This window comes from Squalius cephalus, assembly GCF_949319135.1.
Source record: "Squalius cephalus genome assembly, chromosome: 2".
NCBI lineage: Eukaryota > Metazoa > Chordata > Actinopteri > Cypriniformes > Leuciscidae > Squalius > Squalius cephalus.
This window is the reverse complement of record NC_137123.1, coordinates 41,835,268-41,847,386: the sequence shown is the minus strand read 5'-3', so window position 1 is coordinate 41,847,386 and position 12,119 is coordinate 41,835,268.

Sequence of the window (12,119 nt, the reverse complement as noted above, 5' to 3'; positions counted from 1 at the left end):
TACTTATTAATGAAATATTTCAACATGTGCTTGCATTCATACTTGAATACACACTAAAAAAAATCACTTATATAGCAATAACTATTATAACACAATCATATTTTGTCAGTGTTAATCACTTTATTTGCACTGACACTTCAAATAATTGCTAGTAATGTGATAAATCAGGCTAGAAACATGGTAAATCAAAGTAAATAATACTAGATTGTCGTTTATCTCCTGGTAAATAATACTAGAACGTGGTATATCATGGTAAATCATGGTTAACTATGCTGTGTGTGTATGTGTGTGTGTGTGTGTGTGTGTGTGTGTGTGTGTGTGTGTGTGTGTGTGTGTGTGTGTGTGTAAGCATGCATTGAGTTAACATGGATAAACTGGTTTGCTTTAGTGCAGAAAACTGGTTTAAAGTGAAAGTGAGCCAATAAGTGGTCTTCTACTGCCCTCTGCTGGCCATTCTACTTATTAATGAAATATTTCAACATGTGCTTGCATTCATACTTGAATACACACTAAACAAATCACTTATATAGCAATAACTATTATAACACAATCATATTTTGTCAGTGTTAATCACTTTATTTGCACTGACACTTCAAATAATTGCTAGTAATGTGATAAATCAGGCTAGAAACATGGTAAATCAAAGTAAATAATACTAGATTGTCGTTTATCTCCTGGTAAATAATACTAGAACGTGGTATATCATGGTAAACCATGGTTAACTATGCTGTGTGTGTATGTGTGTGTGTGTGTGTGTGTGTGTGTGTGTGTGTGTGTGTGTGTGTGTGTGTGTGTGTGTGTGTGTAAGCATGCATTGAGTTAACATGGAAAAACTGGTTTGCTTTAGTGCAGAAAACTGGTTTAAAGTGAAAGTGAGCCAATAAGTGGTCTTCTAGTGCCCTCTGCTGGCCATTCTACTTAATAATGAAATATTTTACATGTGCTTTTGCATTCATACTTGGACACACACTAAAAATCACGTATATAACTTACTATTATAACACAATAATATTTTGTCAGTGTTCATCACCTCATTTGCACTGACACTTGACATAATTGCTAGTAATGTGGTTAATCATGCTAGAAACATTGTAAATCATAGTAAATAATACTGAAATGAGGTGTATCAAGGTAAATCATGCTAGAATCCTAATAAATCATTCTGGAACATGGTATATGATAGTAAATCATGCTAGAATCATATTAAATAATTCTAGTATGTGGCAAATCGTTGTGGGAGGAGCCTATTTTACTCAAATGGCTATAACTCAAGAAGTAAATGATATATCTTCACCAAACTCAGTACACATGTGTATGGGTTCAATTTGAGGTCACAGTAAACAATTTTATGGAGATCGGACCATAGGTGGCGCTATAACTGTTAAAAAGCTTTAAAACCATATATATCCCATGGTAAACTGCCTGTATTGGCTGTAAATGGTCTTTTCCATCTATTATGTCAGTGGTTACATGCTTGCTAAATAAATCTTAATAACTTTTGATGCTTTTGTGCTTAAATGCCTTAAAGGCCTTAACTGCTTGAACCCCGATAAATGCTGCTTGCAGCTTTAATTATTATTATTATTTTCCCCTAAAACGCATCGTGCAGACCAAACCGTAAGAGCTGGAACCTTGAAAGTTGGCCAAATGGTAGTCCTCAATTTGGGGAGAACGTATCAAAGTATGACCTCGATTGGCCCATAGGTGGCGCTATAGCGACCAAAAGTGCAAAACTGCTCAGAACTCCTAGACCGTATGTCGTAGACTCAAGTGTCTTATATCATTGGAAAGCTGGACGCCTGACGAACAAAACGTTTATCTCCGATTTCATTTCCGCCATGATAGATTTTCCGCCATTTTGAATTTTGTCAAAAACCTACTTTTGCGAACTAGTCCCTGGTTTTTCGCCCGATCGGAACCAAACCAGTGCAGAAATGTTCTCTAGAGACTGAAGATCAATAATTATCGAAAAAAAGTCGAAATTTCGATTCACGGACGCTAAGGGGCGCCAAAACGTACGTTGTGGGAGGGGCCTATTTTACTAAAATGGCTATAACTCCAGAAGTAAATGAGGTATCTTCACCAAACTCGGTACACATATGTATGAGCTCAATATGAGGTAACAGTAAAAAAATCGCGGCGATTGGCCACATGGTGGCGCTATAATATGAAAAAAACATAAAACAGGCTTTAACCACCTGACCGTTAGTCCGATTGACTTGAAAATTGGTATGCAGTGTCTTGGTCCAAGGTGTCATGTATGTCTATGAGGACATTGGCGTATCTCAAAAAACATGGCCGCCATCGGCCAATGAAGTTTGAGCACCTATTAGACAAGGTTAACGGAGGCCGATCGGAACGAAACTTGGTGGGCATGTTCTACTCATGGCCCTAGAGGTCTGTAAGAATTTTAAAAGAAATCGGCCACTAGTTGGCGCTAACGAGTTTTATGGCTCTGTAATCACGTGGTGTTACACTTATTGTCACAAAATGCATACCATTTCATAGATCTCCTCTTGTTGAACAACTTTGCCTCAAGAACCATTGCTGTCAATCAAACCGTACATTAAATATTCGTAATTATGTTAAAAACCTACTTTTGCGAACTAGTCCTAGGTTTTTCGCCCGATCAGAACCAAACGAGTCTAGGACAATTCTATGGACTCTCTAGATCAATAATTATAAAAAAAAAGTTGAACTTTTGCATTTTTCGCATGGGTATATTGGGGTCATAAAGAAAATGGGCGTGGCAAAATGCACTCAAAAGTCTATAAATCCTAAACGAAAACTCAGAACTTCACAAAAATTGATGAGCATATGTGTCATAACCTGCTAAAGAAGCATGGAAAATTTTATGGAGATCGGACCGTAGTTGGCGCTATAACTGTTAAAACGCTTTAAAACCATATATTTCCTATGGTAAATTGCCTGTATTTGCTGTAAATGGTGTCTTCTATCATCATATCATATCATAATGTTCAAAACCAGTGCAGCACAATTCTCTGAACTCTCTAGATCAATAATTATCAGAAAAAAAGTTTAACTTCTTCAAAAGGTGATTTTATATGAATATAATGACATATTAAGCCAATAAGTGGTATTTTACTGCCCCCTGCTGTCATTTCATCATACTACTCCCTAATATTGTTATAAAATTCATATTTAGACTTTATAAAATCATTATTTTAACATTTACAATCACATTTTGTCAAAACTCATCTATTGAGTATTACTATTGACAATTGTGTTACACTGAGATATGGAAATGGACGAAAGTAAATGAATGAAATGAAACGAAAGTATAACGGCATTTAAGCCACGCCCCCGAATACAAATTCATTCATAACTCGAAAACGGAAAGTCGTTGCGCGCTCAAATTTTGATGGTGAGGACCTCTCCGGGCTCTTGATCGAAACGTGTCGTCGCGGGCCTCGGGAGCGCGCCCCCCGCGCATCGCCAGCCCGCGGGACCCCCGATTTTGAACGGCCATTACTCCCGACCCAGACCACCCCGAACATTGTGTGAGAGCTCGTTGGAAAGGGCCCGTCCTTGGCTATCTTCGATTCAAATGTGGTGTTATTTGCCCAGGGCATTCCAGAGATAATAGCCCGAACAGATATGCCTTATAACAGTCATAACTCCCAGCCCCAATCGCCCAAAAACACCTTGATGGTCTCATTCAACAGGGCTCCTCAAGCACTATCTATGCTCTGAGTTTCAGAATTTTTCGCCTTTTGGTTCCTGAGATATAAGTAAAAAAACAAATTCCCATTCATTCATTCAAACACTTCAACTGTAAAATGTAAGCTATAATACCACTGTTGTCCACTAGAGGGAGCAGCAGGATTACGCATGATCTTTTAATTAGCTTCAGTATTGGGAAATAAACAAATGCTTTAAGAAGCAATCTTTTTTATTATGATGTTTTTTTTTTATTATGATATTTGTATATATTTTATTTTTTTATTATGATTATGAACGGTTTGATTGACATTAGTGATTCTTGAGGCAAAGTTGTTCAAGATGAGGAGATGAAGATATTTTCACAATATCACATCCTAAAACCATTGAAAACATATTTGTCTTTGTGTGTGTGTGTGTGTGGATGTGTGTGTGTTTGTGTGTGTGTCTGTGTGTGTAAGCATGCTTAATGGAAAGAACATGGAGAAACTGCTTTGTTTTACTGGTGGATAAAAAAGTCTTTCAAATGAAAGTGAGTCAATTAGTGGTCTTCTACTGCCCTCTGCAGGACATTCTACTTAATAAAATATTTTCATCTGTGCTTTTGCAAGTTTTTGGACTATATAAAATTACTTGCATGAAAATCACCTATTATAACACAGTCATGTTTTGTCAAAGTTTATCACTTCATTTTTACTGAGCTCTCAGTTTGAACAATTCTGCCTCTCAGTGATTAATTTGAAATCTGAAAATGGTGTTATACAGAGGAGATTTGCAATTATCATTTTGTTACCTATCTTTTATTTTAAATATCTACATCTACAACAAAATGTGTGTGCATGTGTGTGTTCAAGCATGGTTAGTGTATTAAGTATTATTGTTTAAGTATTATTGTTTTCATTTACATTTTAACCACCAGAAGAAAAACACTCATTGGTTCATTCTGCTCACTAAAATATAATTTTTCATTTTTTTTTCCATTTGAAATATTGTTTAAACTTAATAAAATCATTAAAATAACATTTCAAATCATATTTTGTCTGTTTATAAATCCCACAGACTCACATTGGCTGCAATACTAATGTTTTTGTAAAACACAGACCTGATAGTCTAATCTGTGTGTATTGTGCATATATTATTGATATTATTACTATTGCAAATCATGTTATTGTAACTCATATCTTAATAGAATATTATTTGTAATTTTAATTCTTTATTTCTTAATTGTTTTTTTATGATTACTACAGATATTATCACCAAAGATATCAACTACACCTTCACTTTTAGTATTGACACGCTGCACACACAGCACAATCACACACTCACTAATGCATTCAAATAAATGTAATCTTACTGTGCTACTTTATTTGTACATGATTAGAATGAACAGAAATCTAAGACTATTTTTCTTATTTTGTTAAAGCCATTTCAGACTACAAGTAAGCATTATATTACTAATCATCTATTTTAAAGGTTCCATACAATTGAAAACTGTATTTATCTTGGCATAGTTGAATGATAAGAGTTCTGGACATGGAACTGACATACCGTGAGCCTCAAACACCATTGTTTCCTCCTTCATGTGTAAATCTCCTGTTTGCAAAAGACCGCTGAAAAATGAGTGAATCCCACCATAACACCGACTGTGATGTTGGAGTCAGGATCATTAATATTTATACCCCCCAAATTTGCATTTTCCAGTCCATGTTCTAGGCCAGGCAGTGTTAATGTGGACCTGCACAGCCGAATCATCAGAAGATCTGCAGGTATTGTGAAGAAGCAAGCAAGGACAATAGTGAAAATGGCAGATCATGGATATAAATGTTATGTCTGAGGCTGTGCTGCGGATTTGAGAACTTTTCATTCCCTTCCCACAAAAGAGAACTGTCAACAGGCATGGTTGATGTTTACAACAGGATACCTCACCATTTTAATTCAAAGCTGTTAGTTTGCTCTTAACGGAGGCCAATCAGAACGAAACTCGGTGGGCATGTTCGACTCGTGGCCCTAGAGGTCTGTAAGAATTTTGAAAAATCAGCCACTAGTTGACGCTAACAGGTTTTACGGCTATGTAATCACGTGATGTATATCATTTGATAGATCTCCTCATACTGAACAACTTTGCCTCAAGAACTAATGCTGTCAATCAATTTGTTCATTAAATACTTGCGATTATGTTAAAAACCTACTTTTGCGAACTAGTCCTAGGTTTTTCGCCCGATCGGAAATATACCAGTGCAGTACAATTCTCTGGAAGCTCTAGATTATTAATTATATAAAAAACTTTAACTTTACCCATTGGGTAGCCATAACAGGATCATTTAGAAAATGGGTATGGCAAAAAACACTCAAAAGCCTGTAAATCCTAAACAAAAACTCAGACAACTCACTAAACTGCCTTATGTGCTTAAAGACCCTAAATGCTTGAACCCCGCTAAATGCTGCTTGCAGCTTTAATTAGGGGTTCAAGCACGAAGTGCTGAAACCCTATTGTAATTGTGCTGATTTTTATTATTATTAGGGGTTCAAGCACGAAGTGCTGAAACCCTATTGTAATTATACTGATTTTTAGGGGTTCAAGCACGAAGTGCTGAAACCCTATTGTAATTGTAAGGATTTTTATTAGGGGTTCAAGCACGAAGTGCTGAAACCCTATTGTAATTGTCCTGATTTTTATTATTATTATTCTGCCGTAAAACGCATCGTGCAGCCCAAACCGTAAGTGCTGGAGACTTGAGACTTTGCCAGAAGGTAGTACAAAAATCGAGGAGAGGTTATCAAATTATGACCCCGATTGGCCAATAGGTGGCGCTATAGTAAGCAAAAGTATAAAATCGCTAATAACTCCTAGACGGTTTGTCGTAGACTTAAGTGTCTTATATCACTATAATCCTTGGATCAAGGCGGACAAAACGTATATCTCCGATTTCATTTCCGGTTGGCAAATTTTTCCGCCATTTTGAATTTTGTCAAAAACCTACTTTTGCGAACTAGTCTGTGGTTTTTTGTCCGATCGGAACCAAACCAGTGCAGAAATGTTCTCTGGAGTCTGAATATAAATAATTATCGAAAAAAAGTTGAAATTTCGATTCATGGTCGCTACGGGGTGCCAAAATGTTCGAAGGAGGCGGAGTCAGTTTTACTAAAATTGTTATAACTCGTGAACGAAATGAGATATCTTCACCAAACTTGGTAAACATATGTAGGAGGTCAATTTGAGGTCACAGTAAAAAAATTGCGTCGATTGGCCTCATGGTGGCGCTATAAAATAAAAAAAACGTATAGACACCTGACCGTTTTTCCGAATGACTTGAAATTTGGTATGCAGTGTCTTGGCCCAAGGGGCCATGTATGTCTAAAAGGATATTGGCGTATCTCGAAAAACATGGCCGCCATTGGCAAATGAGGTTTGAGCACCTATTAACGAAGTCCGATCGGAACGAAACTCGGTGGGCATGTTCGGCTCAAGCCCCTAGAGGTCTGTAAGAATTTTGAAAGAAATCGGCCACTAGTTGGCGCAAACGAGTTTTAAGGCTCTTTAATCACGTGGTGTTACACTTATTGTCACAAAATGCATATCATTAGATAGATCTGCTCATGCTCAACAACTTTGCCTCAAGAACCACTAATGTCAATCAAACCATTCATTAATTATTCGCGAATATGTTAAAAACCTACTTTTGCGAACTAGTCCTAGGTTTTTTGCCCGATCGGAACCAGACCAGTCTAGGGCAATTCTCTGGACTCTCTAGATCAATAATTATCGAAAAAAAGTTGAAATTTTGCATTTGGGTGGCTGTAATAGGGTCATTTATAAAATGGGTGTGGCAAAATACAATAAAGAGCCTATAAATCATATATAAAAAAACTCAGAACTTCACAAAAATTGGATGAGCGTATGTGACCTAACATCATTAATAACCATGCGAAATGTTATGGAGATCGGACCATAGGTGGCGCTATAACTGTTAAAAAACTTTAAAACCATATATTTCCTATGGTAAATTGCCTGTATTGGCTGTAAATGGTCTTTTCCATCTATAATCATATAATTTTCATATAATAATGTTCAAAACTAGTGCAGTACAATTCTCTGGACTCTCTAGATCAGTAATTATCAGAAAAAGTTGAACTACTTCATTTGTATGGCTATAATAGGGTCACTTCAAAATGTGGCCTTGACCAAGTCTCCCCGAAAGCCTATATCTCTTCAATGAATGCTCAGAGCTTCTTCAAAACAAGTCATAACATGTGAAATATCACTCTAAACAAAAATGAACCTTTTCAGACAGATCAGTCAAAATTTGCCTCTATAACAGTTAAAAAGGTGAAAATGATATGAATATAATGGCATATTAAGCCAATAAGTGGTATTCTACTGCCCCCTGCTGTTTAAAATAGTCATTTTGTCATATTGTTGTAGAATTCATATTTAGACGTTATTGAATAACTCTTTTAACATTTACAATCACATGTAGTCAAATTCATCTATTGAAGTATTACTACTAACAATTGTCACATTGAGGAAAGTGAATCCTGAAGGAGATTTGCAGTAAACAGTTTGATCACATCATATACTTCAAATGTCTGTATCTACAACAGAATGTGTGTGTGTAGTCTTAGGTTTCTGAATAAATTCTGAATGATCTGATTAATAGCTTACAAAGACTTTGTGAAATGTTTATAGACCATTCAAATATATTTTCATAATGACATATCCCAATAGCATTGAAAAAACAACAACAACATTTGTCTTTGTGTGTGTGTGTGTGTGTGTGTGTGTGTGTGTGTGTGTGTGTGTGTGTGTGTGTGTGTGTGTGTGTGTGTGTGTGTGTAAACATGCATTATGGAGTTAAAATGGAAAAAACTGGTTTGCTTTAGTGCAGAAAAATGGTGAAAATCAAGAAGTTTAAAGTGAAAGTGAGCCAATAAGTGGTCTTCTACTGCCCTCTGCTGGCCATTCTACTTATTAATGAAGTCTACTCACATATGCTTTTGCATTCATTAGACACTAAAAATCACTTATATAACAATAAAACACTAAAAAATCACTTATATAACAATTACTATTGTAGCACAATCATATTTTGTCAGAGTTTATCACTTCATTTTTACTGATACTTCACATAATTGCTAGCAATGTGGTAAATCATGGTAAATCACACTAAAAACATGGTAAATCATAATAAATAATACTAGAATGTGGTGTATCAAGGTAAATCATACTACAATCCTGGTACATCATTCTAGAACTGGTACATCATTCTAGAACATGGTATATCATGGTACATCATGCTAGAACATGGTAAATCATGGTAAACTATGCTAGAACAGGGTAAATCATGGTAAGCCATGATAAATCATAATAAACTATGGTAAATCATGTTAGAATGTGGTATATCATGGTAAATCATGCTAGAACATGGTAAATCATGGTAAACTATGCTAGAACAGGGTAAATCATGGTAAACTATGATAAATCATGGTAAACTATGATAAATCATGATAAACTATGGTAATCCATGCTTGAATCACAGTAAACAATGGTAAATCATACTAGAATGTAGTATATCATGGTAAATTATGCTAGAATATGGCAAATCATGCTAGAATCATAGTAAATAATACTAGAATATGCTAAATTGTTGTGGGAGGAGCCTATTTTACTAAAATGGCTATAACTCAAGAAGTAAATGAGATATCTTCACCAAACTCAGTACACATGTGTATGGGTTCAATTTGAGGTCACAATAAACAATTTTATGGAGATCAGACCATAGGTGGCGCTATAACTGTTAAAAAGCTTTAAAACCATATATATCCCATGGTAAATTGCCTGTATTGGCTGTAAATGGTCTTTTCCAATCTATTATGTCAGTGGTTACATGCTTGCTAAATAAATCTTAATAACTTTTGATGCTTTTGTGCTTAAATGCCTTAAAGGCCTTAACTGCTTGAACCCCGATAAATGCTGCTTGCAGCTTTAATTATTATTATTATTATTCTTCTCCGCTAAAACGCATCGTGCAGCCCAAACCGTAAGAGCTGGAACTTTGAAACTTTGACAGATGGTAGTACAAAAATCGAGGAAAGGTTCAGAGATTATGACCCCGATTGGCCCATAGGTGGCGCTATAACAACCAAAAGCGCGAAACTGCTCATAACTCCTAGACCGTATGTCGTAGACTCAAGTGTCTTATATCATTGGAAAGCTGGACGCCTGACGAACAAAACGTATATCTCCGATTTCATTTCCGCCATGATAGATTTTCCGCCATTTTGAATTTTGTCAAAAATCTATTTTTGCGAACTAGTCCCTGGTTTTTTGCCCGATTGGAACCAAACTAATGCAGAAATGTTCTCTGGAGACTGAATATCAATAATTATCGAAAAAAAGTGGAAATTTCGATTCACGGTCACTAAGGGGCGCCAAAACGTACGTTGTGGGAGGGGCCTATTTTACTAAAATGGCTGTAACTCCCGATGTAAATGAGGTATCTTCACCAAACTTGGTACACATGTGTATGAGCTTACTCTGGGGTCACAGTAAAAAAATCGCGACGATTGGCCTCATGGTGGCGCTATAAAATGAAAAAAACATAAAACAGGCTATAACCACCTGACCGTTAGTCCGATTGACTTGAAAATTGGTATGCAGTGTCTTGGTCCAAGGTGCCATGTATGTGTATGAGGACATTTGCGTATCTCAAAAAACATGGCCGCCATTGGCCAATGAAATTTTAACACCTATTAGACAAGGTTAACGGAGGCCGATCGGAACGAAACTCAATGGGCATGTTCGGCTCATGGCCCTAAAGGTCTGTAAGAATTTTGAAAGAAATTGGCCACTAGTTGGCGCTAACGAGTTTTACGGCTCTGTAATCACGTGGTGTTACAAATATCCACACAATATGCATATCATTTGATAGATCTCCTCATCCTGAACAACTTTGCCTCAAGAACCATTGCTGTCAATCAAACTGTTCATTAATTATTCATTAATATGTTAAAAAACTACTTTTGCGAACTAGTCCTAGGTTTTTTGCCCGATCGGAACCAGACCAGTCTAGGACAATTCTCTGGACTCTCTAGATCAATAATTATCAAAAAAAAGTTGAACTTTTGCATTTGGATGGCTGTAATAGGGTCATTTATAAAATGGGCGTGGCAAAATACACTAAAAACCCTATAAATCCTAAATAAAAACTCAGAACTTCACAAAAATTGGTCAGCATATGTGACATAACATCATTAACAAGCATGAAAAATTCTATGGAGATCGGACGATAGGTGGCGCTATAACTGTTAAAAAGCTTTAAAATCATATATTTCCTATGGTAAACTGCCTGTATTGGCTGTAAATGGTCTTTTCCATCTCTGATCATATAATTTTCATATCATAATGTTCAAAACTAGTGCAATACAATTCTCTGGACTCACTAGATCAATAATTGTCAGAAAAAGTTGAACTACTTCATTTGGATAGCTATAATAGGTTCACTTCAAAATCTGGCCTTTACCAAGTGTCCCCGAAAGCCTATATCTCTTTAATCAATGCTCAGACCTTCTTAAAAACAAGTCAGAACGTGTGAAATATTACCCTGAACTAGCATGAAAATTTTCAGACAGATCGGACAAAATTTGCCTCTATAACAGTTAAAAAGGTGAAAATGATATGAATTAATGGCATGTTAAGCCAATAAGTGGTATTTTACTGCCCCCTGCTGTTTAAAATAGTCATTTTCTCATATTGGTATTGGTATCAGCCATGGTAAATCATGATAAATGATGTGTGTGTGTGTGTGTGTGTGTGTGTGTGTGTGTGTGTGTGTGTGTGTGTGTGTGTGTGTGTGTGTGTGTGTGGTACAAATATAACAAAGGTTTTATTTTCCAACATGAAAACAAACATAACAGAGTGCTAGTGCACAAACAATAACCGACAATGATAATGGATGAGAGGGGAACTTAAATACACAGATCAAGACAAGGACAACAGGTGACGGTTATGATGATGAGGAGCAGGTGATGATGAGGAGGGTGATGAGGAGCAGGTGCAGGTGATGACGACAGATGGTGAATGTGATGAAGACAGAAGGTGAATGTGATGAAGGTGAATGTGACACTAATATCACTGAAACATTTGTGTGTGTGTGTGTGTGTGTGTGTGTGTGTGTGTGTGTGTGTGTGTGTGTGTGTGTGTGTGTGTGTAGCATTCGTGTGTGTAGCATATGTAGCAAGTATGCATTATTGAGTTAACATGGAAACACTGGTTTGCTTTAGTGCAGAAAACTGGTCAAAATCATGAGGTTTAAAGTGAAAGTGAGCCAATAAGTGGTCTTCTACTGCCCTCTGCTGGCCATTCTACTTATTAATTAAATTTTTCCACATGTGCTTGCATTTATACTTGAATACACACTAAAAATCACTTATATAGCAAT